Raw genomic sequence first — 26,289 nt, 5'->3', positions numbered from 1 at the left:
CCATGACCATGGAAATAGAGGTTGAGTCTAACTCAATGGATGTCATAATCTGCTCTCTGTCTTATCAATAAATTAAGTTATGTCTTGATTTTGGAAAGAGTAATAGCTACCTGGTCTCAAAAGTGTTTGTTGAGAACATTTCCAAATCTGAAATCTTATCTAAATTGTGGTTTATTCAACCTAGATGCAAATGCAGTTACATTATTTTTAATAATCTGGGGGTCATCGACTGAATTTGTATTGATCATTATGAATTAATTTCATTCATTTAAAATTAATCACATAATGTAGGATTTTGTAGAAATTAAATGTTGAAAGGCCGTCTTGTGGCTCTTTTAGAAGATTCTGAGTAGTAAGATGGATGGTCAGACAAGCTCATATGTCGAATTTCTATTTTCTTGATTAAAACGAATGAAGGTGTAGATAATAGTATTTAATCGATTTGTGACAATGATTTATTCTTGTTTGAGTAGAACGTGTACTCTTTTGCTTTAGGATTATGTGCTCACCAGGCTTTAATGAGGTTGTAATCAGAGAGTATATGCTGGAGAGCCTTGATTGTGTGTTGATTGTAGTTGGTCTTATTATATTTATCCCACATGTCCAAAATGGCATTCATGTCTGTTCCAATAATCAGATGTGCTAGATGTGCTTCATGAAGAAGTTGTGAGCATCCTTGGCAGTGGAAAATGTGGGTGTTCTATTCTGATAGCTCAAGATTAGTTTTGCCGGATGGATGAAGCTGCATCTCAGGTTTAGCTTGCGTAGAGAGCTTGAAGAAAATTCAACCATGGTGTATTATTCATGCCGAAAATAATTCAACATTAAGAACTTAATTCCTAAGTGGATTTTGGTCAAGAAAATAGGCAATGTGGTAAGATGTATTAGAGGCATTAGATGTATTACAAATCTTTGACTACAGCCTCCAACAAAAATAACAATGGACAAAGGTCCTGTGCACACACAATTATATATATATAATCAAATTAAATGTTATCTGTCACCGTCACTGAATACACAGGTGTACACTTTACCGTGAAATGCTTACTTACGAGCCTTTTCCCAACAATACAGAGTTGAAAAGTAAGAAAATGTGCAAATAAACATTCAAAATATTAAGACAATGACAATAAGGCTATATACAAGGATTACCAGTACTGAGTCAACGTGTGTGTGTGTGTGTGTGTGTAGCGTCAATTTGCATGTGTGTGTGTGTGTGTGTGTGCATGTGTGTTTGTGAGCTTGTGTAGTGTGTGTGTGTGTGTGTGTGTGTGTGTGTGTGTGTGTGTGTGTGTGTGTGTGTGTGTGTGTGTGTGTGTGTGTGTGTTGGAGTGTCAGTGTAAGTATGTGTGAGTATGTGGGCACAGTCCAGTGAGTGTGCATAAAGTCAGTGCTAGAGAGTCGGTGCAAAAAAGGAGTCAATTATGGTGGATGGCAGCCAAATCTGTTCTTAATGCTCTGTCATTTAGTAATAGTCTAATTATTTCCTGGAGGCCAGAGATAAAACCATTCCTTTAAGATGGGATTTTTGTCCAGCTCTCTCTCCTTGGAGGTTTTGCGAAAAGGCACTAGAGCCAAAGAGATTTGTAAGGTTTGACCAAAGTGGCCACTTACAAGCTTCATACACCTGCAACTAAAGATGGTCTCACCAAGAGAAGGCTATAGATGTCTCATGTTTAAAAAAACAGGTTATCAAGGTCCCAAAATGTTCTATCACTTCAGGGTTAATGAAACACTCACATGCCTGTCAACATTATCCTGGGGGGTCACTCTGAACAGAGGAATAGAAAAGTGTAGAACAATTGTAAGTATAGACCACATTTAGCAGACAGTTTCGGCAAATGTCCAATCGTCATTCGAACAATCATCGTGGGTCACATTCCACCTTCTGATGTGCTGCCCATAGGGTAATAGCACCTGTCTCCTTGTTGTCAGACCCTGACCCAACACACACACACACACACACACACCCTACAGCAGAACATAGAATCGTCTCTAAATGAATGTGTACGTGTAACAGTGTGTGTCGAGACCAGATTTCATTAGCCTAAGAAACCGCTGGGACAGAACTGATGGTTAGGGTTTGATGATGTGTGTTTGTGTGTATTCACATGTTTATATGAACAGCAAAAAAAGAAATGTACATTTTTCAGGACCCTGTCATTCAAAGATAATTTGTAAAAATCCAAATAACTTCACATCTCTTCATTGTAAAGGGTTTAAACACTGTTTCCCATGCTCGTTCAATGAACCATAAACAATTAATGAACATGCACCTGTGGAGCGGTTGTTAAGGCTGTCACACCCTGGCCATAGAGAGGCTTTTATTATCTATTTTGGGTAGGCCAGGGTGTGACTAGGGTGGGCATTCTAGTTTCTTTATTTCTATGTTTTCTGTTTCTATGTTTTGGCAGGGTATGGTTCTCAATCAGGGACAGCTGTCTATCATTGTCTCTGATTGGGAATCATATTTAGGCAGCCTTTTTCCCTTTGTATTTTGTGGGTAGTTATCTTTGTTAGTGGCACTATAGCTCTAGTAAGCTTCACGGTCATTTCTTTGTTTCTTGTTTTGTTGGCGACATTTACATAAATAAAGGAAAATGTACGCTCACCACACAGCACCTACATCCGGTCATATCAACGACTACGCCCGTGACAAAGGCACTAACAGCTTACAGATGGTAGGCAATTTAGGTCACAATTATGAAAACTTAGGACACTAAAGAGGCCTTTCTACTGACTTTGAAAAATACCAACAGAAAGATGCCCAGGGTCCCTGCACGTCTGCGTGAACGTGCCTTAGGCATGCTGCAAGGAGGCATGAGGACTGCAGATGTGGCCAGGGCAATAAATTGCTATGTCCATACTGTGAGACGCGTAAGACAGTGCTACAGGGAGACAAGATGGACAGCTGATCGTCCTCGCAGTGGCAGACATAGTGTAACAAAACCTGCACAGGATCGGTACAACCGAACATCACTCTTGGGGGACAGGTATAGGATGGCAACAACAACTGCCCAAGTTACACCAGGAATGCACAATCCCTCCATCAGTGCTCAGACTGTACGCAATAGGCAGAGAGAGGCTGGACTGAGGGCTTGTAGGCCTGTTGTAAGGCAGGTCCTCACCAGACATCACCGGCAACAACATCGCCTATGGGCACAAACCCACCATCGCGGGATCAGACAGGACTGGCAAAAACTGCTCTCCACTGGACGAGTCACGGTTTTGTCTCACCAGGTGTGATGGTCAGATTTGCGTTTATCTTCGAAGGAATGAGCTTTACACTGAGGCCTGTACTCTGGAGCGGGATCGATTTGGAGGTGGAGGGTCCGTCATGGTCTGGGGTGGTGTGTCACAGCATCATCGGACTGAGCTTGTTGTCATTGCAGGCAATCTCAATGCTGTGCGTTACAGGGAAGACATCCTCCTCACTCATGTGGTGCTCTTCCTGCAGGCTCATCCTGACATGACCCTCCAGCATGACAATGCCACCAGCCATACTGCTCATTTTGTGCATGATTTCCTGCAAGACAGGAATGTCAGTGTTCTGCCAGGGCCAGTGAAGAGCCCGGATCTGATTCCCATTGAGCATGTCTGGGACCTGTTGGATCGGAGGGTAAGGGCTAGGGCCATTCCCCCCAGAAATGTCTGGGAACTTGCAGGTGCCTTGGTGGAAGAGTGGGGTAACATCTCACAGCAAGAACTGGCAAATCTGGCAAATGCACTGCAGTACTTAATGCAGCTGCTAGCCACACCTGATACTGATTGTTACTTTTGATTTTGACCTCCCCTTTATTCAGGGACACATTATTCCTTTCCTGTTAGTCACATGTCTGTGGAACTTGTTCAGTTTATGTCTCAGTTGTTGAATCTTGTTATGTTCATACAAATATTTGCACATGTTCAGTTTGCTGAAAATAAACGCAGTTGACAGTGAGTGGACGTTTCTTTTTTTGCTGTGTGTGCACATGCATTTGCATGTTTGTGTGCTTGTGGTCTTGAAAGGAAAGAACAGATCCATGGTAATCTTTGCCAGCATGGTTTACTCCCATGAGACATGTGTGGATTAGATCTAGTGGGGTCTTCATTCTTTTATTCTAATTTGAGTGTGTTTTAAATGGAAGGGGGAATTGTATACACATGTATCCCGTATGGTGACTACTGTACATGACAAGGTGTCAGTGGATGGATGTGGAAAAACATAAACATTCTTTAAGACATTAGCTAAACTAACCCTCTCTAAACACACACTAAAAGCTACAGTTTAGCCTTGCATTTGTTTAAGACAAATTGTAAAAACAAATGCTTTGTTTGTAAATTATGTCTGAGTGTTGGGGTGTGCCCCTGGGTATCCGTAATAAAAAAAACAAGAAAATGGTGCCATCTGGTTAGTTTAATATAAGGAATTTGAAATGATTTATACTTTTACTTTTGATAATTAAGTACATTTTATCAATTACATTTACTTTTGATACTTAAGTATATTTGAACCCAAATACTTTAAGACTTTTACTCATATAGTATTTTACTGGGTGACTTTTTTACTTGAGTCATTTTCTATTAAGGTATCTTTACATTTACTCAAGTATGACAATTGGGTACTTTTTCCACCACTGCCTGTTTTTGCTTTGTCATCATGGGGTATTGTTTGTAGATTTATGAGGGGAAAAAACAATTTAATCCATTTTAGAGTAAGGCTTACCTTCATATTTCTGATACGCATGGGGTAAAAAGGAAAGTGTTTGTTTCAGCATTAAAAGTTAGTGCTGTATAACTATGCTGATGCCAGATCAACCTTGGCTTGACTTTTGATTGAGTGCTATTATAACGAGTAAATAGACTCACCCCACAAAGAATCGGGCTGACTGCATTCAAAACATATTAGCAATACATTTCGGCACTCTTGCTCATCAAAATGGAACTCCATTTTGGGTAGTGTGTATTTATAGATCTGCAGAGATGTACACTTTGATGGAGAGAAATCAATCTGTCAGTGCCAGAGCTACTTTAAACAGTCTGCAGAGCTAACTGGAGCCCCAGTGGCTAGAGGCAGTGGAACGGAGAGAGAGAGGGAGATAGGGAGAGAGATGGTAAGAGAGACAATTAGAGAGGATGGTTAAACCGAGAGCAATACAAATGTAAATGAGTCATAATTTCTCAGTTTGTACCGACAGATATTGAATATCATTATAGAATATTCATAAAATGCATACTTCAATTGCAACCTCTGCCTATTGTCTCAATAACATTTACTATTTTTAATACCTTCAAACACCAAGTTAGGCATAACTAACTTTAATATAGGCCATGGCATCATGACTGTCAATCATGAATGATAATTCTTCCCATTTTAACAGTGAAATGTTCCAACTGCGTCTGAATGTCAATCCTTTGATCTCAATCAGTTTCATGGGAATATGCATTTAGATCTTCTTGAATTACTGTTTTGTGAGCAAATTAGAGCAGATGGTGTTAAACTATATAGCCTTTCTGTTTTTTGTTTCAATCAAATCACATTCTGCCTAGTGTGTGCGCATTGTTGAGTTCTGACCGCATGCTAATTTTTTGGGACTATTCAGTTAACCATCCTAAAATTTCAGAAGAAATTAGGTAGTGTTTTTGGTGTAACAGTAACACTCGACTATCATTGTGATGTTCCAAGACATTGATTCAGCTTTGATCTAACTTTGCTAAACAAGCACCATTGTGAGAAGTGGTGCTTAGGTGTGCTCTGGCAGCACTACACCCCTGCAGTTAGCTGCACCGACCATGCAGTTGAAGCATAGCCTACTCTTGATGCAGAAATGAGAGACCACATGTGTGGCTGTTTTTTTTATGGAATCATTTCTGCTTGGGAACATTTCTGGATGGTCTCAGGGAATTTGAAAGTTAGGATGGGAATCTTTTAAAAACAGATTGAGTGAAGTAGCAGAAAATATGTTGAATGAGAAATGAACTAATTAGCATGGAGAGCTTCACAAGTTTAATGAAATTACACATATTTCAGGCTAATATGGCTGTTCTACTTACTTTTGTAGCTCTTCATCAAAAGTATGCTTTTTGTAAGTAGTGAGGCCTAACCATCCTCTCCAAGTTTAGCTGGAATTTAGCCCGAATATGATTGGTTGACAATATGCCTATGACATTGACCTACGTCTTGCGCTGTGCAGGGTATCAGATCTCGACAATGGTTAGAGTGTTTAACATCACGAGTAAGTTTAGACTACCACATCATTATGATATGTTTTCATAAGTGCAACATCACTGCACGAGACAGGTTGGACTGTCCGACTGAAATATTGGACAAATCTAACTTTTTTTCTAAATTGGTGGTGTTTGAATTTGTTGATAAAATGCAGGACATGATTGTTTGGTTGTGAGGGCCAACATCTGGGAAATATGGTCCCCCTAGCATATCTAGCACAGTCGCTTAGCATACGTAGCAGTCGTACCTTAAAATTGTCTTTACTCCTTCTGAATGCTTGGTAAAGTTAGGATGGACAGGACAGACCAAGGTCTATACTACTATTTCTTGGCAAGCTCAGTGAAGAGCCTCGGGCACATAACCAATGAGTCCTAACTCTAATGCAAAATTAAACAATGGCTTCAAGTGGTGCTTTCAAATAAAGCTAAGGCAGGGCTTTACACTGCTTGTTCATGTGTAACAGTGTTGTGAATGAAAAAGAGCTATGCATATAGAATGCATGAGTGAACCTGAGATAAAAGGCCTGGGGTGGACTTTTACAACACAAACGTTTGCATTGACAAATGTTCCTATAAAAGCTGAAATATGCCCACAGGGATAGTTAGCCATTTCTCATCCCTCCAATCCCAGATCTTTTAATTTAGTCCGGTCATCCCAGAAAACCATGCATTATTAAGAAAATGAAATCTCAGAAGCTCATTAGTCAAAGCAGCCATCCATTCAGCAGGTAAATAAGTCCATCGCTCATAAAGTCAATATTATCCATGAAGCCTGACAGCGTTAGCATCACTGTAAATATCCCTTGAGCTCTTTCTGCCCTCCGGTATAAACTAAATACACACTTGAGCTTGCAAATGTACTTACGGAATACAATATGGTAATGTCGGAATAGTTAGCCATGTTAAAAAGCAGCATCTAAATTCAGAAAATGAGTAATACCTGGATGCTGCCAACGCAACCGTTGTTCCAGGACCCCTTGCTGGGAGAATCTGCATTAAAAGGATATGCAGTGTTATTGTGCCCATGAATGTGTGCCAGAAGCACTTGTGCCGAGTTTGTTAAACCAGAGAATTCAGTGACTTGCATCTGGAGATGGAAATCAAATAATAAATGAATTTGCTTCCTGACTCATTTAATTTTCTCCACATCTCAAAGGGCCATCATGTCTGAAAGCCGACACTGATTTCTTCATCCGTGTAAATGTTACCAAGTGCACACTAAGGATGAACATACTGTGTATACACACATCACACACGCACAAAAGCACTCAGACATATGCGCATGTACACACACATGCGTGCGCGCACACATCCACCCACACTCACCAACAGGTAACTGCCAAATAAAGGAAACATCAACATAAAGTGTCTTAATAGGGTGTTGGGCCATTACGAGGCGCCAAAACAGCTTCTATGCGCCTTGGCATAGATTCTAAGTGTCTGGACACTTTTGGAGGGATGCAAAACTAATCTTCCACAAGAGATTCCATCATTAGTTGTTGTTTTTGATGGTTGGTGGAAAACGCTGTCTCAGACGCCGCTCCAGAGTCTCCCATAAGTGTTCAATTGGATTCAGATCAATGTTCCCTCAATTTTAGGGGGGCACTCAGCAAATTGTGAGCGGAAAATTTAACGTTGTGAGAGTGTTGTGCAAATTCCGGCACACGTTTACAATGAACACTGAGACTGTACCCTTACAGTTTTAGACAGTAGCCAATAGGCTAATGTGGCTATTTGAGCAAAATGTAGGCCTACCAACAAAACCAATGGAGCAAATCCCATAACATTTTCATATGGAAATACATTTTGATATAGCCTACAGTGCATTCGGAAAGTATTCAGACCCCTTGACTTTTTCAAAATGTTGTTACGTTACAGGCTTATTCCAAAATTGATTTTAAATGAATGTCTTTTCTCATCAATTTACACATAATACCCCATAAGGACAAGCAAAATCAGTTTAGAAATGTTCACAAATTTAAACAAAAAAAGTATATATAATAACAATAATAATACCTTATTTACATATGTATCCAGACCCTTTGCTATGAGACTCGAAATTCAGCTCCGGTGGATCCTGTTTCAATTGATCATCCTTGAGATGTCACTACAACTTGATTATAGTCGAGCTGTGGAAAATACATTCGATTGGACATGATTTGGAAAGGCACACACCTGTCTATATAATGTACCAAGTTGACAGTGCATGTCAGAGCAAAAACCAAGCCAAGAGTTTGAAGGAATTGTCTGTAGAGCTCCTAGACAGGATTGTGTCAAGGCACAGATCTGGGGAAGGGTACCAAAACCTTTCTGCAGCATTGAAGGTCCCCAAGACCACAGTGGCCTCCATCATTCTTAAATGGAAGAAGTGTGGAACCACCAAGACTCTTCCTAGAGCTGGCTGACCAGCCAAACTGAGCATTTGGGGGAGAAGGGCCTTGGGGTAGACAATCACATGGAGGGGAACAGGAGGTCATCAGGTCATCAGACGAAGACAAACCGGTTCAACATATCGCAGAGAACATCATTGACCAGAGCCAGGAACACAGCAGGGCATTGTTAAGGACAAATAGCATGTCCAGATACTCGTAGTGACCGCTGGCCTCGTTGAAGCTGGTCTGCCACTCGTCCCCTTCCCGTTCCATAGATCCAGCTTGGAAAACACGGTGGCCCCCAGGAGCGGCTCGAAGGCCAAGGAGATGAGTGGTAGCGGTTCGTCAGCGTTGTGTCATTGAGACCCCGGTAGTCGATGCACGGGCGCAGGGTCTTGTCCTTATTCTCCACAAAGAAGAACTCTGCGCTGGCGGGAGAAGAAGAAGTAATGGCTGAATCCTGCAGCAAGGGAGTCCCCGATGTAGGTCTCCATCGCATTTATCTCTGGTCCCGACAGAGAGTACAGTCGTCCCCGGGGCGGAGTTGTGCTAGGGAGAAGGTCAATCCTGAGGTCATAAGATTAGTGATGTGGGAGCGAAAGCAAGGCCCTGGACACCGGGACGCCTTGCTGAACACCTGCCGGAGGTCCTGGTACTCCGCAGGAATGGGGGAGAGGTTTGGGGCATCTTCCGAGCCCCCGCGAAGATGTCCCGGGGCAGGTTGTGCTGACACACATAGGTTGATGTGAGTGGTGTTGTGGGTGACTCGGCCTATAGAGCGCCTGTCCAGCGCTCTAACGTCCATGGGATTGGAGAAGGGCTGAGTGGGAATGTTCAGCTCGGACACCAGGGTAGCATCCAAAAGCTTTCATGGGCCCCAGAGTTAGTGAGAACCCGGAGAGATTTGGACTGAATTCCCCACAGCAGAATATCATGAAAAGGGGTGCGAGCAGGGGAAGCAGGAACATTCTCCATATGGCCCAACAGAATACTCGCTCCTACCGGTGTGACTGTTTTTTTTTAAAGGACAAGAGGAAACAAAATGACCAAGTGTCCCGCAATACAGACAACTCTTTGTGTCGATCCTGTGTTGCCGTTCTGCTGGCGACAGCCCAGTTCTGCCTAGTGACATAGGCTCAGGAAGCGGTGACGCAGCCCTCGGGGCAGATTGGGAAGCCTCGGGTTCTCTCTGCAACGGGATCATTGGGAGCTTCCGGGATGACTCGGAGGCAAGGTGGGATCCCTGGGCATGCGAGTGAAATCCAATTTCCTCTCCCTCCGTCATCCCCGTAATCGCCCATCGATATGGATGGTCAAAGCGATGAGGGAAATCGAGCGCCGTAGGTAACTCCCAAGCTGCAAGCTCGTCCTTGACCTCCTCAGAGACGCCGTGCAGGAACATATCAAAAGGTGCCTCGTGATTCCAAGCACTCTCCGCTGCCAGAGTGCATATATCCACCACATAATCAGCTAGACTGCGGGATTCCTGCCGAAGCTAGATTAGCTTCTGGCTGGCCTCTCGCCCAGAGAATGGGGCATCAAAAACCTTCCTCACTTCTCCCACGAACCCCTCCAGACTAGCGCATATGGCCGGCTGTTGTTCTCACATGGCCCAGGTGAGAGCCCTCCCGGACATCAGCACGATGAGGTAGGCTATCTTGGAGCGATCTGAGGGGAAGGAGGAGGGCTGAAGCTCGAAGACGAGGGCACACTGAGCACACTGGGCACACTGAGCTAGGAACGCCCGACAGGTGCTCGGCTCTCCATTGAAGCATTCCGGGACTCCAAAGAAGGTGGAAAGACCGATGAGACGGCGCTGCTAGCAGCTGAGTCGCTGAGGAGCTGTGGGGTTACCACCGTGGCAGGCGGCCTCCAAGACAAACCGTGGAATTTCTCCAGCAAACTGTCCAACACCCAGGTCATGGCGTTCAGCCAACGTTTGGACCCCCTCCACAAGGCCACAAAGTAATTCCTCGTGCCTTCCGATGGTGGCTCCCTGGGTGGAGACAGCTCTGGCGCTGCCTACAACAAAATCACAAACTTAATCTTGCAAAGTTAGATTTGTTGCATTGAAAAGGGGCTGATATAATGTTGATTTGATCACAGAAAAAAATATTGATCTATATAATGCAAACTAATGGGGCGAACTCAGTGAAATTCAATCTCTTGCGTCTCAGTATTTCTTCTGCACAGCAGTCCTGATGGAGGTGCCACAAACACACACACACCCTTTAACGCTTCTATGCTCCTTTGAGACCCCTCTTTCACTAATCACTGAGATCTCTTCTTCTAGCTATGGTAGCCAAAATAATGGACAACAGGGCATTTTTCTACATGACCCTAATCGTGATGGGATGTTAATTGCTTCATTAACTCAGGATCCACACCTGTGTGGAAGCACCTGCTTTCAATATACTTTGTAACCCTCATTTACTCATGTATTTCCTTTATTTTGGCAGTTACCTGTATTTATGTGAGGAACGTTGACAAATATTAAATTCCCAAAGAGAATGGAGGCGGCAGGGTAGCCTAATGGTTAGAGCGTTGGACTAGTGACCGGAAGGTTGCAAGTTCAAACCCCCGAGCTGACAAATCTGTCGTTCTGCACCTGAACAGGCAGTTAACCCACTGTTCCTAGGCCGTCATTGAAAAAAATGATTTGTTCTTAACTGACTTGCCTGGTTAAATAAAGGTTAAATAAAGGTAAAATAAATAAAAAATGATGACACTGAGGGGTGTGTCAAAGCGCTTGTCAAAGTCTAAGAACATGACCAAATCATTGATTCTGCTTTGTTATCCACATAGAGTGCAGGTAAATAGCTAAACCAAAATGCCTGGAGAAGTATGCCAAAATGCCTGGAGAAGTATGCCTACCCCACTAGGTGTGAGAGCAGTAAGAAGTAAGAACCTCAATTTAAAACTCAATCAGTTAAAGAATAGAAGTAGATCATTGATGGTGCTCAGCAATCGTGTTGCCTCTACTTGTCAATACTACCACAGTGAATGATGTGCCTAAACAACCAGTCAGCAAAGTGGTAATTTGTCAATGCCTTGTTTCATAGGTCAATAATCATATTATCTTCCAAGGCAATGGCCAAATCCAAAGTGACTTATGACTTGATGTACTGTAATCAATAAACCATCAGAATTATTCCTCCGTTTGACAAACAAATCAATGTGCATTCTACCCATATACATTGTCCTATGATCATATGGGTCAACAAAATAGTACACAGTTCTGATTTACAATAGATATGCCTTCTACTCTTTGTAACTCTTTGTTTAGTTGTCATATTACACATGGTATACACCGTCCAAAGAAATGCTTACTTGCAGGTTCCTTCTCGACAATACAAAAACAATAAGAAATCATAAAAAAAACAGGAATACGGACAAAGATATTGGCTCAGAAGAAAATAATAAAAATGTATAATACAGGAAGGCACAATTTACGAAACCACATCACACCTGTTTTAGCTTCTCTACACTGGCTTCCAGTCACTTTTAGAATATATTTTCAAATTGTATTAATCACGTTTAAGGCTGGATTTGGTTTACATCTCAGATGTTTTATCTCCCGACGAGCCAGGACGCAGCCTGAGATCCTCTGGCAGGGAACAGTTGGCCAGTCCAAAGTCTAGGTTGAAAATGAAAGGAGACTGGGCATTTGACATTAGGGACCCTAGACTTTGGAATGGTCTGCCAGATGAGATCAGGCTGGCAGATTCAGTTCCTCTTTTTAAATCCCTGCTGAAGACACCGTTTTATAAAGATGCTTTGAATGTATAATTTGAATGTATGATTTCAATGATCTTTTTTCATTCTCCTTCCTCCAGTCTTTGCTTCTTTTAGTACTTTAATTTTATATTTATGATGTAAAGCACTTCATTAGCTGAATTGAAACCTGCCATACAAACAAAGATATTATTAAAGTTATTATTATACCATAGTAATAACATGGTAATATCATGTTTGTACTTTTAAAATCTGTGTAGTTAATTGGAACCCAATGCAGGATATCATATAGTAGAAGAATGTCTGAAAACATTCGCTATTCTTATAGGGATTTGAGGACAGATTGTATAACTGGAATGATTCAAATTGCTGACGACACAGTTTCAGTTCCTTGAACACACAAACACAATGCAACACAACATTAATCTCAATAGCAACAGGCAGGATGTGAACATTGTCAGCAGCTTGTTAAATGTCTTGTTGCCATAGAGAATGACTCATGAATTACTAATGCAGGTGTGCATTTGTTGAAGCTTGTGGGCACACACACACACACAAGCACACACGCACACACATGCAAGCACACACAGACCTGTAGCAGTACCTAGTGATGTTTTTTTGTGTGGTACATTTTTGAAATTAGCATCAATTGGAAAGCCTCATATCCACCCTCAATAACAAACTGGAGGACTGAATTATCTAGCAACATCCTGTTGGATTTTTTATGTTGTTAAGTTAATGTGTTGTATAGTAGGGAATGTGTTGTATAGTAGGCATTTTGTTTTTGTCTTGTTTGTGAGGTGCTGTGGAAAAACAATGTAAAAAATAAGAAATGAGTGTCAAGCATTTGACGCAGCAATACAAAACTAAAGTACAGTACAATGCTATTTAGGAAGTTGCCTGAGAAGACCTGTTCTTATCCTCAAGAAATCAAACAGTTAGTCCACATACATGTACTGTATGTATATGACAAATGTACATATGCCATATACAGTATGGGTTCAAGATACAAAGCCTAGTTTGTACATCTACAAAGTACCCGTTCCTATATTTAGAGAATAAAAAACAAATATTAAGCTAAATACATTAATTAATAACATATGCTAAATACATTAATTAATAACATATGCTAACTTAATTTCACTGGAACAAACTATCATTCAGTAGAGCGGGATCAACCTTTTTTTGTCATAAAACAGGGTCTGTGATTGTCCTCAGTACTTTATTTTCTAAATCCAGGGATTCCTGCTTCATCTGTGAGCATTCAAAAAACTAAAAAGATCAACTCTTACTAATTCATCATGGTTTCTCAAAACCAAATTAAATTTGTATTAACATTTATTTGAGACTTGCCTTCTGGTGCTTAGTTTAAACCTTCCTCCTCTGAGCACTGCAACTGGCGGAGGGTTTCGTTCATGCGGGACTGCAGTCAAAAGTTTGGACACACTTACTCATTCCAAGTTCTTTATTTATTTTTCCAATTTCTACATTGTAGAATAATAAGACATCAAAACTATGAATTAACACATATGGAATCATGTAGTAACCAAAAAAGTGTTAAAAAAAAATCTAAATATATTTTATGAGATTCTTCAAAGTAGCCACCCTTTGCCCTCATGCCAGCTTTACCCACTCTTGGCATTCTCTCAACCAGCTACATGAGGTAGTCATCTGAAATGCATTTCAATGAGTTGTGTTGTGACAAGGTAGGGGTGGTATACAGAAGATAGCCCTATTTGGTAAAAGACCAAATCCATATTATGGCGAGAACAGCTCAAGTATGCAAAGAGAAACGACAGTTCATCATTACTGTAAGACATGAAGGTCAATCAATGCAGAACATTTCAAGATCTCTGAAAGTTTATTCAAGTGCAGTTGCAAAAACCATCAAGCTCTGGCTCTAATAAGGAACGCCATAGGAAAGGAAAACCCAGAGTTATCTCTGCTGCAGAGGATACGTTAATTAGGGTTGTCAGCCTCAGAAATTGCAGCCCAGATAAAGTTCAAGTAACAGACACATCTCAACATCAACTGTTCAGAGGAGACTGTGTGAATCAGGTCTTCATGGTCAAATTGCTGCAAAGAAACCACTACTAAAGAACACCAATAAGAATAAGAGACTTGCTTGGGCCAAGAAACATGAGCAATGGACATTAGACCGGTGGAAATCTGTCCTTTGGCCTGATGAATCCAAATTTGAGATTTTTAGTTCCAACCGCCGTGTCTTTGTAAGACGCAGAGTAGGTGAACGGATAATCTCCGATTGTGGGGTTCCCACCATGAAGCATGGAGGAAGAGGATTGATGATGATGTGGGGGTGCTTTGCTGGGGACACTGTTGGTGATTTATTCTGAATTCAAGGCACACTTAACCAGCATGGCTACTACAGTATTCTGCAGCGATACGCCATCCCATCTGGTTTGCGCTTAGTGGGACTATAATTTGTTTTTCAACAGGACAATGACCCAAAACACACCTCCAGGCTGTGTAAGGGCTTTTTGACCAAGAAGGAGAGTGATGGTGTGCTGCATCAGATGACCTGGCCTCCACAATCACCTGACATCAACCCAATTGAGATGGTTTGGGATGAGTTGGACTGCTGAGTGAAGGAAAGGCAGCCAAAAAGTCCTCAGCATATGTGGGAACTCCTTCAAGACTGTTGGAAAAGCATTCCTCATCAAGCTGGCTGAGCGAATACCAAGAGTGTGCAAAGCTGTCATCAAGGCAAAGGGCAGCTACTTTAAAGAATATATAATATATAAATATATTTTGATTTGTTTAACACTTTTTTGGTTACTTCACTATTTTTTAAAACTTTATTTAACTAGGCAAGTCAGTTAAGAACAAATCTAATTTTCAATGACAGCTTAGGAAGTGTGTTAGCTGTCTTGTTCAGGGGCAGAACAACAGATGTTTACCTTTCAGTTACTAGTCCAACGCTCTAACCACCAGGCTACCTGCCGCCCTATTATTCTACAATGTAGAAAATAATAAAGATAAAGAAAAACCCTTGAATGAGTAGGTGTGTTCAAACTGTTGACTGGTACTGTATACATATTTACTATTTAAAAGAGGTTTTAAACACATACATGTGAAGTGCCAGCCAATCATAGGAGGTCTGATTGGCTGTTAATTAGTCAAAGGAAAGTCAGTTTCCCATTTCCTCTGTCCTCAAAGCACAGTAGATATCCAGGCCTCACACGCCCCAAACATGATTCACTACTACAGTAACACAATAACAGAAAATAAAAAGTAGGCCTACCTAAAACGTGTCAGAAAAGACTGCTTTTCACTCTCAATAGAAGCCTGACAATAACCAGGTTACCATCCAACCTTTTTTATGTGAGTAAAGTACAAATCAGGCCTGATGGAAACAGAAAATTTGTCTGTAAACTTTCCAAATGTCGACAAAACAAAATAAGCCAGACAAGGTGGGCTCTTTTTGTAACTGTAAAATGAATAACGCGAGAAATGGCTAATATTGATATAATAACCATCATATTGAAGCAGAGTTGAAGTCACGCAATGATAGGTTTGTTGGTCCTCCCACTACAACTCATGAAAGCATGCAGTTTATTAGGCTAAAACACACCAGTAGAGTTGAAAATGCAATGGAAACCCATTTCATTTGTATTTTTTATTCGGTACATGGGAATTCATTTTTATGTGCACTATGTCATCACGCACAGCCTTATTCGCAACAAGTCAATTTGATGGAAATATTTGCACGAAAAGCTGTTGCCAATTGGATGGAAACCTTGCTAGAAAAAGACATAAAACATTTACCGAAAAGAAGCCGAAACATAAACCAATACAGTCTCGGACAGTTCCTCATTTAATGACACAAACAGCATGTTCTGAATGCATTTACAAGAATTTTGCTATACCCGCAATAACATCTGTTAAACACGTGTATGTAACCAATATGATTAGATTTGAATGTAACAAGGACATTGAGGAGTGAGGTCAGATCTGTAAAAGGACTTGATTTGTTTGAGGGGCAATTCTGTACCGAATGGTGAGAGCCAAGGATGCCTTTGCTGTTCTTGGCATTGAATTAAATTGAAGGACTTTCAGGTAATTCTCTTTTCAATTTAATGTGGTTATTCTGTTTGTGTGTGTGTGTGCTTAAGTGTGAACAGTGATAGACAGGGAGTTGTTTAAATCGACACACCGCGCCTATCCTGATGCAGTATTCATAACCACAGAATGTATATTCCATCTCAAACACTTTTCTGCAATCACAGCATCTTCTTTATTCACCCCCACAATATCATAATCCAGTAGGAACCTCAGCTCTGCCCTGCACTGAGCATCCCCTGCCTTTCTATCAACTCCCAAATCAAACTTTGTGTCATTATTTTACATGAATAATTCTCTGCCTCTATGAGTAGCAATGTTCCCTCCACTGTGTCTTTCTACCGCCAGGCCAACGCAAAAGATGGAGGCACAGCAGTAATCTTATCTTCAGCAGGTGAGCAAAGCAGCTAATTCTGTCTCTCTGTCAATTGATTTCCTCTGGAGGCGTGGAGGGATTTCTCTTCAGTGGCCGGGCAGGCTGCCAACTCGCCCCCCAGCGCTCGTTACACTTCCAAGGGAAATTGCGTTCTTTTCGGGAGAGCTTCTCTCCCTCTGAGGCCAGACTCTCTCCTCTCTCCAGCATTCAGAGGGCTCAGCATGTGGACACATGCTCAACATTTATTTGGTTTTTCAAATGACCTTTGTGTAAATGTAGAGTACCTGGATAAGTGTTAAGAGAGGGAGAGAGATAGAGACCGCGATAGAGAGAGAGCACACAATATTAATAACTCTACAAACATGCAAAATGACACAAACTGATTGAGGAAGACTCATCATCACAATGCCAAATATGAGCCGACCTGATGAGACCTGATGCACCAGGCAGTTGCAAGCCCCAGAAAAGGTGTATATGATCACACACTCCCCACTTGGCATATATGCATCCTGCACAGGGTGAACTCCATACAGAAGGGAACTGTGGGCTGTACATCAGGCCAGGTGGAGGGGTCCTGCAATCCTGCATCTGAATTCATGTGTGTATGTGTTTGTCACTTAAAGTATGAGACATCTCTCACTATCAGAGAGTAATGGAGGAAGGCATAACAAAGATGAATCCATCTCTCTCTTCATCCGACCGTCTCATTTTAGTACGTAACCACTTTCCTTTTTGCAGTGGACTGTTTCTTGAGAGTTTCCAAAAGAGAAAACATTCAACAAAATGACAAAAAACACAAACACAAATACTTGTTGTAAGAAACTATTCAGTCACCTAGAGTAAGTACCCTTCTTCTCAAATACCATGTTATCTGCATCTATTATCAAATGATTTACATTCTTTTAATTTTACTCCTGACTTGTTAAAAGTACCATGTGAGTGATGAGCTGAAATGTTCAACTATTATGTCTGTTCACTGCAACAAAGCATCAGATTAAAAACTTCCCAGACTGAAGCTAACTTCTCGTCCTGCATGTGGGAGAATTAGTCATATTTGGGAATGTATCTATGTCACCATTCATCTGTGTCATTGAGCTGTGCATAATCCTCTCTAACAGTACTGAGGACAGAGCCACAGCTTACCGTAGTCCAAGTGTAAGTGGGAAAAAATGTCTGACAAGTATTTTAAATAGGACAGTTAAAGACATACACCAACATTAGGCAAACCCCTCTCTTTGAGCACAATTTCCCTGCGAGTGATAATTTCCTGAAGAAGGAAACAGTTATTTTTGACAGTAAGCAGTGCCGCAAATGAACAAACCAAAAAACACAAGATAAAGTAAAGCAAGAACCTACCTCTTAGTCAGATGCCAAAAATCACAATCTTGGACGAGTCAGAAAACCATAGAGCTGGTGAGCAGCCAGTTTTTATTTTCTCTCGGTTTGGCTTCTAAGAACGAATTTCTTAGAATGTATATCTACAAAGCATGGAATCCAGCGGCGGACTGCGCTCCATGGGGCTCTAGAGCAGCAAGGCTGTCATTGCCTCTGGTGGCTGTGCACGGCTGACTGTTAGGCAGGTAGCGCTGAGACAGGAGGAGACAAGTTCTCTACGGTAGTCCTCTCTTCTGTGGCTTCAGCAGGAGAGGAGGGAGAACTGAGCATCCTTTTGTGGTGTAGAAATCCCTGTGTAATCGCCGCCACGCGCTTTTAATCCTCACACATTCTCAAAAGCAGGCAGGAGATGAAGAAGGTTGGGTAGCATCAACATTGTTCTTCCTAAAGTAGCAACTTCTCTCTTTCCCCCACATCCTTCTGTGACTCTTTATTTATTTGGGACTGGAGCAATGAGAGAGTGTGTGTGTGTGTGCGTTTGTGAGAGAGAGAGAGAGAGAGAGAGAGAGAGAGAGATATCAGGGAAAGGGCGAGAGCGAGAGGGAGTGAGAGGAGGGGAGTATGAGACAACGAGGGAGAGAGAGTGCGAGCAGGAGAGAGAGAAGCAAGAGAGAGCGCATCAGAGAGAGAAAGAGGGAGTGAGATATGAGGAGAGCAGGAGAGAGCGAAGGAGAGAGAGAACACTTGCACTGTCAGTGACTACATTAGCAGCGCTGAGTAGGTGGGGTTTTCTTTGCAGCAGAGGGGATCATGATTTGAAATCCAAAGGAGGAGAGAGTGAGGAAGAGAAAGAAAGAGAGGATGAGAGAAGACTGGATGGAGGAGGAATAGAGAGGCGGGATGAGGGAAAAGGAGGTGTAGAGGTTAAGGAAATGTACAAGAGGGAGAGAAAGGATGAGAAGAGCGAGAGAAGAAAAGAAGGCAGACAGAATTAGCAGAGAGTGTTTCCAGCTGCATTGAAGTTGGCAAATTGACAGCATGAGTCTCACTAGAGGTCATAAACATTGATTAGAATATTTAAAGTAACACACTGCATTTAAGCGCCAGTTGGAGAGGGAGGCTCAGTCAGAGTCAATCAATACCATTCATGAAAAGGTTATCATTGTTCATTGTTTCATGAAGATAGGGAAGAATATGAAGTTGTTGTTTATTTATTCAGAAGGCAATTGTGTTCATTTTAATAGGGTTTCAGTGGAGTTTTCCAGTTAAAAGAATGTAATCTGTACATGCGATTAAAGGCAGGGTTGTCTGATGTTAACTATCCACCGAAATTAATGAGGAGGTTTGGAGCTGAAGACTGATTATCTGCTATAGATCTGCTACTCAATAACATTGTCCAGACATTCTCTATGACTGAGGCGAATGAGATCATTATTGCAGACATTCTTTTTGTGCAACTCCAAAACAATACATTCTCATGAGACCTGTTGGAAAAGCAGTTTTTGGCAGCATAACACCCAGAATAACACGTCTCACATTACACCATGACATGGTATAAATCATTGTTGTTCTATTCAGGAGCATGCCAGAATGTACCCGCTTAATAATGTAGGCAAGCACACACATACACACACATACAGATACACATACAGCTGTACAGACACACACACACACGTACAATATCAGTCATGAAGCCCTCACCTCGACCCAGGCAGGAGGGGGGATATGATTGAAAACTGCCACAGAGAGTTTGTTCACATACACACTTAGGCCATTTTCAAACAAACAAATACAAAACGAAAATAATATTTTGGATAGCAGGTGCGAGCTTGCTTTCGATTGGGAGATTTGGGGATTCCACGAATGGAGGCAACAAGTCAGCTTTAAACAACACACCCCCCTCACTTCCCATCTAACGCAATTAAATGTTGCCAGTAATTATTGGCTCCACCCCATGGGGCCCATAGCTAAAATACAAACTAATAAATCAACTCCGGCTTGTTACTTCCTTTGACACCCTGACAGAAACTGGCCCATCTCTGACAGAATATGGAGACTTTAGACAGCCCTGTGGAGAACCAGCATTGATCTGGAACAACAAAGATGCGTTTAGACGCGTCCCAGGGAGGATTTAGGTCCCTGAGGTCCACCAGAGCTGTAGGCAACGTGTGCCAAACATGTCCATTTTCCTCACGCCACTTGGCACAGAAAGAGAGACACCTACTCTAGCAGGCAGTTTGATACTGTAACTGGAAGAGGGAGGGACAGGGGTTGTGGTTCCAACCCAGAGTATACCAGGGACGGGGAGAATAATGAAGAACAGAGCTGATCAGCTGTAGACAGCCATGTTCCTACAGGGGCACGCTGGGACACTTTTATATTTGTTGTCATTCTTTACCTCTCAATGCGGAATGTATTTACTCACAGAAATCTTTGACAGGCGGCTGACAGGTGTTAGGTTCAAAGTAGAATAGATAGATAGATATAGCATGTAGTGTACTTTAACTTCCCCATTCCACTATGAAAACATCTATAGCCCGTAGCTCTCTATAAATAGAACTCCTGTGGACCAAATCTGCTGATAAGCAAAACTCCACCCCCATCCTCCAACAATGGACTTTCTCCCTGTGTTATGTTTTTATACATTATAATGCAGAGTATTCATAAACTAGTCTATGCAGCAATGCAGTACACCTGAACAGAAGTGAATATGACATCACATTTGGTGAAAAATAAATGGAGAGAGAGTCTGAAAGCACCACTGTTACTCTGCAGTGTTTCAATGTGATGCTTATCCTTCTATTATAATAATAGTTCAAGATGCTTTGGTAGTGTCCAGTGCCAGCACAATACACAGTGTCTGTCTCTCTCTCTGGGCTGGCCTGGGAACAAACTGTTCTGTCTCAGCTATACACTCTGTCAACATGCTATAGACATAAATGGTACTGACGCATAATACAAGTGAAGCTAAAGAGGATTCGGCAATGATTGACCATAATGAAGTGTGAACCCATTAAATGGCTAATCTGAAAACGATGATGACGATTTTATCTTCATCAAAATTACCCATCTCATGAGATCAATAATTGAATTGTAAAACACTGAAATGATAAGGCGAACTCAAAAGGTGAAATCAAGAGGTGACAGGTATCCTAGCGGTCAAGGGCGTTGGGCCACTAACCGAAAAATTGCTTGTTTTATCAATGACATTCAAATCAGCATTGAATAAAATTGCAAGTTTTTAAATTTGTTATGCCTTAACAAGTCTGATCAGAGGCCACTATGACGACACACTAAATGCATTTGATCAATTACGAGAAAAGAGCAGGAATAGGCTACATTCCAAGCTATTTCTTCCAATGGTGCGACTGTTGTCGGCATCCAAAGATGATCCAACTTGAATAACCGCTTGGGGATAAGGACGACAGCAGTGGTGTGGCCTACGGGTGATACTGATATCACTTATTATTGATATATAGGCTACATAGCACATTGATGTGAATCACACTGCTGCTCTCTCATTTATTTGCGCATTACGGATTGTGGTTGTTTCTATTGGACAAATTCCGGTAGGCTATGTCCATACGTGTTTCGTTCCATTTGCTTCCATTTAAGAAACGTTTTGCAACAGAATCGGAGTAATGAATAGACAGCCAGTGAAATGACAGACAGCCAGTGAAAAATGAGCTCTTGCAACAGCTGCATATTGCGGATCCCAGCCTATGGAATAAAAGTTTGAGTTCCTCCCTTCCAAACTCCCCAGTGGTATTGTGCTCCATACGGTCAAAAACTAGTTTAATTTAAGAAGACCAAGTTTGGGACTTTTATTTTCTTTATGGAAAATTACCATCTAGTCTTTCACATGCAAATAGCACTTTTCAGTAGTGCTCAAAGCATGCCATTCCGAGAGCAGAATTTATTTTTCAACTCAAAGCAATGAATCTAATCAGTCCTCATGACAAAACATTTACATGGTCCTCATGACAAAACATTTACATAGTCCTCAGTTTTTGGTTAATGCTCAGGTAGGCCTAAAACAATTTGGCTAATCTATATTTACATATTTCCAAGTTGTATTCTTGATCATCAAGGGATATTGAACTATTTGGAATGACTGGAAATCTGACAGACTCTTTTTGTTAAATGTAAATATATAGCCTAATAGTATTATCTGTAATAGAAAGCAATGGGTTAGAATATGCATACAGTACATAACCAACCCATTAAGTAAAAGTCAACATCCATTTATGTCCAGCTATGTAAACTCTAACATTGACTTATCCTGCAAAATATGTCCTTCATTTTGGAAATATTCCTTTTTGTATTCTTCGAATGCATATTAAGCAGGTTGGCGTTTATTGGGATATCCTTGAAGCAGAACTGAGTGATTTCCACCAGATGGGCCAGAAAACAAAAATGTGCTTTTATGGCTTTGCTAGATACTAACCTGTGCCTTTTAAGGGGAAAGTCATCTAAAAGTAACTGAAAGGAATCAGATTATGCTACTGAGTTTAGGTAATCCAAACGTTACATTACTGATTATAATTTAGGACAGGCTAGTAACTGTAACAGACTACATTTATAAGGTATCCTGCCCAACCCTACCATTAAACAGCACCGTCACCATTTGGTGATCTAACAAGTACCATTCTCTTTTAGTGTCTTTTAGTGTAAGATATGCTACCTGTAATCAAAATCCATGAATATGTTCTTTCCTCTAGTAAAATAAGTCATTTTCAAGTAGATAAGAGTAGGAATCAAGGCCTGACTGTACAGTATCACTATCCTGTTACAGGAAGCCACAGTATGTACTGTAATGCATTTTTTCAGAGTGGTGCAGGGCTATAGAGAAGGCACTGGAGCGTGAGGAGCAGGAAAAAAAATGCATAATTATAGTAAAGCAGATAGATTAACAATCATTGGCCAGCAGAGGGACCTTGGGGCTCAGACTGCGGAGAGAAAGAATGCACATCTGCTATATGCTCTGATTCGCTCTCACTCCCCTCTGTTGCACACACACACAGGCATGCACATATGATATGAATACACCCCATACACATATGAGGTACACTACACAACACATGCACACCCACGCACACCCACGGACTCCCCCCTTGTCACGCCTTGGCCTTAGTTATCTTTGTTTTCTTTATTATTTTGGTTAGGTCAGGGTGTGACATGGGGGATTTATGTGTTTTGTCTGGTCTAGGTGTTTTTGTATGTTTATGTGGCTGTTTTCTTTCTAGGTAGTTTGTATGTCTATGGTTGCCTAGATTAGTTCTCAATTAGAGGCAGCTGTCTATCGTTGTCTATGACTGGGAACCATATTTAGGCAGCCATATTCTGTGGGTACTTTGTGAGTGGTTGTCTTCTGTCTTTGTGTCTATGCACCAGATAGGACTGTTTTCACATTTGTTGTTTTGTATTTTGTAAGTTCTCGTTTATCGTCTATATTAAATATGTTGAACACTAACCACGCTGCATTTTGGTCCTCCTCTCCTTCAATGGAAGAAACCGTTACACCCCCCCCCCACACACACACACACACACTGCACCAAATAGCCTAGTTTCAGACTCCTAATTATCTTTACACCTCTTAAGACTCCAGCCACTTCCATGCCAGTCGGAAGAACTTAGGTGTTTTATGTCCGAACACTCAAAAGCTTGTTTCTCCACTGACAGTTGGATAAAGGGGAACCATGGGTTGTTAACAACACTAGGTGAAGACTCGAGATCCTGACTTCCAATGTACAGGGGTACGAGGTAATTGAAGAAGATATGTACATATAGGTAGGGGTAAAGAGACTAGGCAACAGTATAGATAAGACAGTAGCAGTAGCGTATGTGACACGTGTGTAAATGTGTGTGTGGCGAATGTGTTCCTGTGTGTACATGTTATGTGTTTGTCACGCCCTGACCATAGAGAGCCATTGTTTCTCTATGGTGTAGTAGGTCAGAGCGTGACTAGGGGGTGATCTAGTATATCTATGTCTATGTTGGTGTTTTGTATGATTCCCAATTAGAGGCAGCTGGTATTCATTGTCTCTAATTGGGGATCATATTTAAGTAGTGATTTTTCCCACCTGTGTTGGTGGGATCTTGTTTATGTGTAGTTGCCTGGGAGCACTCCATTGTCTTCACGTTTCCTTCATTCTTTATTGTTTTTTGTGCGTTTCAGTTAATAAACATGTGGAAACCATATCACGCTGCACCTTGGTCCGATAATTCTTATGACGAACGTGACAGTGTGAGTGTGTGTGTTGGAGTGTCAGTGTAAGTATGTGTGACTGTGTGTGCATAGAATCAAAAAGGGTCAACGCAGGTAGCTATTTGGTTAACTATTTAGCAGTCTTATGGCTTGGGGGTAAAAGCTGTTCAGGAGCCTCTTGGACCCAGACTTAGCTCTCCTGTACAGTTTGCCATGCAGTAGTGGAGAGAACAGTCTATGACTGGGGTGGCTGGAGTCTTTGACAATTTTCAGGGCCTTCCTCTGACACCGCCCGGTATAGAGGTTCTGGATGGCAGGGAGTTCAACCCCAGTGATGTACTGGGCCGTATGCACTACCCTCTGTAGCGTCTTGAGGTCGGAGGCTGGAGGCCGAGCAGTTGCCATACTAGGCAGTGATGCAACCAGTCAGGAAGCTCTCGATGGTGCAGCTGTAGAACTTTTTGAGGATCTGAGGATCCATGCAAAATCTTTGTTGTTTGTTGTCCTGAAACCGTTTCCTGTAGTCCACGATAAGGAATATAGTCACACATTGTTATGACATAACTTATTGACATCTGAAAAGCGATTACTCACCGCGGACTGGAAGAAACTTTTTCCTTTAAGGAGTCCTACGAGAAGGATATCCTGCTTCCACTGGAACAGGTACAGATCCACGCTTTTTGCATGAAGAAAAGACGGTGGAAAAGAGGACGCAGATCGGGGATCCTTCTGAAATTCCAGAGGTCGAGCGAGTAAACTCCCAATTCCTTCCATTCGTCTTGCTAACGTACAATCATTGGAAAATAAAATTGATGACCTACTATTAAGATTATCCTACCAACGGGACATTAAAAACTGTAACATCTTATGTTTCACCAAGACGTGGCTGATCAAAGATACGGACAACATAGAGATAGCTGGATTTTACATGCACCGGCAGAACAGAGACGCTACCTCTGGTAAAACGAGGGGTGAGGGTGTGTGTCTTTTTGTCAATAACAGCTGGTGCGCAATATCTAATATTAAAGAAGTCTTGAAGTATTGCTTGCCTGAGGTAGAGTACCTTATGATAAGCTGCAGACCACATTATCTAACAAGAGAGTTCTCATCTGTTATTCGTAGCTGTCTGTTTACCACCACAAAACAAAGCTGGCAATAAGACCGCACAGTGACTGTGCATACATATCCCAACCAGAAGCCATGGATTACAGGCAACATCCGCATCGAGCTAAAGGCTAGAGCTGCCGCTTTCAAGGAGCGGGAGACTAATCAGGACGCTTATAAGAAATCCCGCTATGCCCTCAGATGAACCATCAAACAAACAAAGTGTCAATACAGGATTAAGATTCCTACTACACCGGCTCTGACGCTCATCAAATGTGGCAGGGCTTGAAAACTATTACGTACTACAAAGGGAAATCCAGATGCGAGCTGCCCAGAGCCTACCAGACAAGCAACACTGAAGCATGCTCGAGAGCACCAGCTGTTCTGGATGGCTGTGTGATAACGATCTCGGTAGCCGATGTGAAAAAAAACATTTAAACAGGTCAACATTCACAAAGCCGCCTGGCCAGACAAATTACAAGAATGTGTACTCAAAGCATGCTCGGACCAACTGTCAAGGGTCTTCACTGATCGAATCTGTAATACCAACATGTTTCAAGCAGACCACCATAGTTCCTGTGCCCAAGGAAGTGAAGGTAACCTGCCTAAAGGACTACCACCCCGTGGCACTCATGTCGGTAGCCATGAAGTACTTTGAAAGTGTGGTCATAGCTCACATCTACAGCATCCTCCCGGGCATCCTAGACAAACTCCAATTTGCATACCGCCCCAACAGATCCACAGGTGAAGCAATCGCACTCCACACTGCCCTTTCTCACCTGGACAAAAGGAAAACCTATGTGAGTATGCTGTTCATTGACTACAGCTCAGCGTAGTCAGACTCAGACTACACCTCCCACTTCCACTGGATC

The 26,289-nt window shown here is 41.8% G+C and overlaps 1 protein-coding gene across 2 annotated transcripts in view; it reads right to left on the bottom strand.

Moving 5' to 3' along the window:
* The window catches only part of LOC112257895 (delta-sarcoglycan), a 336,928-nt gene that overhangs the window by 296,701 nt on the left and 13,938 nt on the right, over positions 1-26,289 (bottom strand). Inside the window, exon 1 of one of the 2 annotated variants that reach the window (XM_024431817.2) lies at positions 18,127-18,613. The exons of the other annotated variant lie outside the window; for it this stretch is intronic. The gene's annotated coding sequence lies outside the window, so the exon portion shown is untranslated. Of the gene's footprint in view, positions 1-18,126; positions 18,614-26,289 lie in introns of those variants that run through there. 2 annotated transcript variants of the gene reach the window in all.

Source organism: Oncorhynchus tshawytscha, linkage group LG09 (genome assembly GCF_018296145.1).
Source record: "Oncorhynchus tshawytscha isolate Ot180627B linkage group LG09, Otsh_v2.0, whole genome shotgun sequence".
NCBI lineage: Eukaryota > Metazoa > Chordata > Actinopteri > Salmoniformes > Salmonidae > Oncorhynchus > Oncorhynchus tshawytscha.
This window is presented reverse-complemented; position numbering and strand designations above follow the sequence as displayed.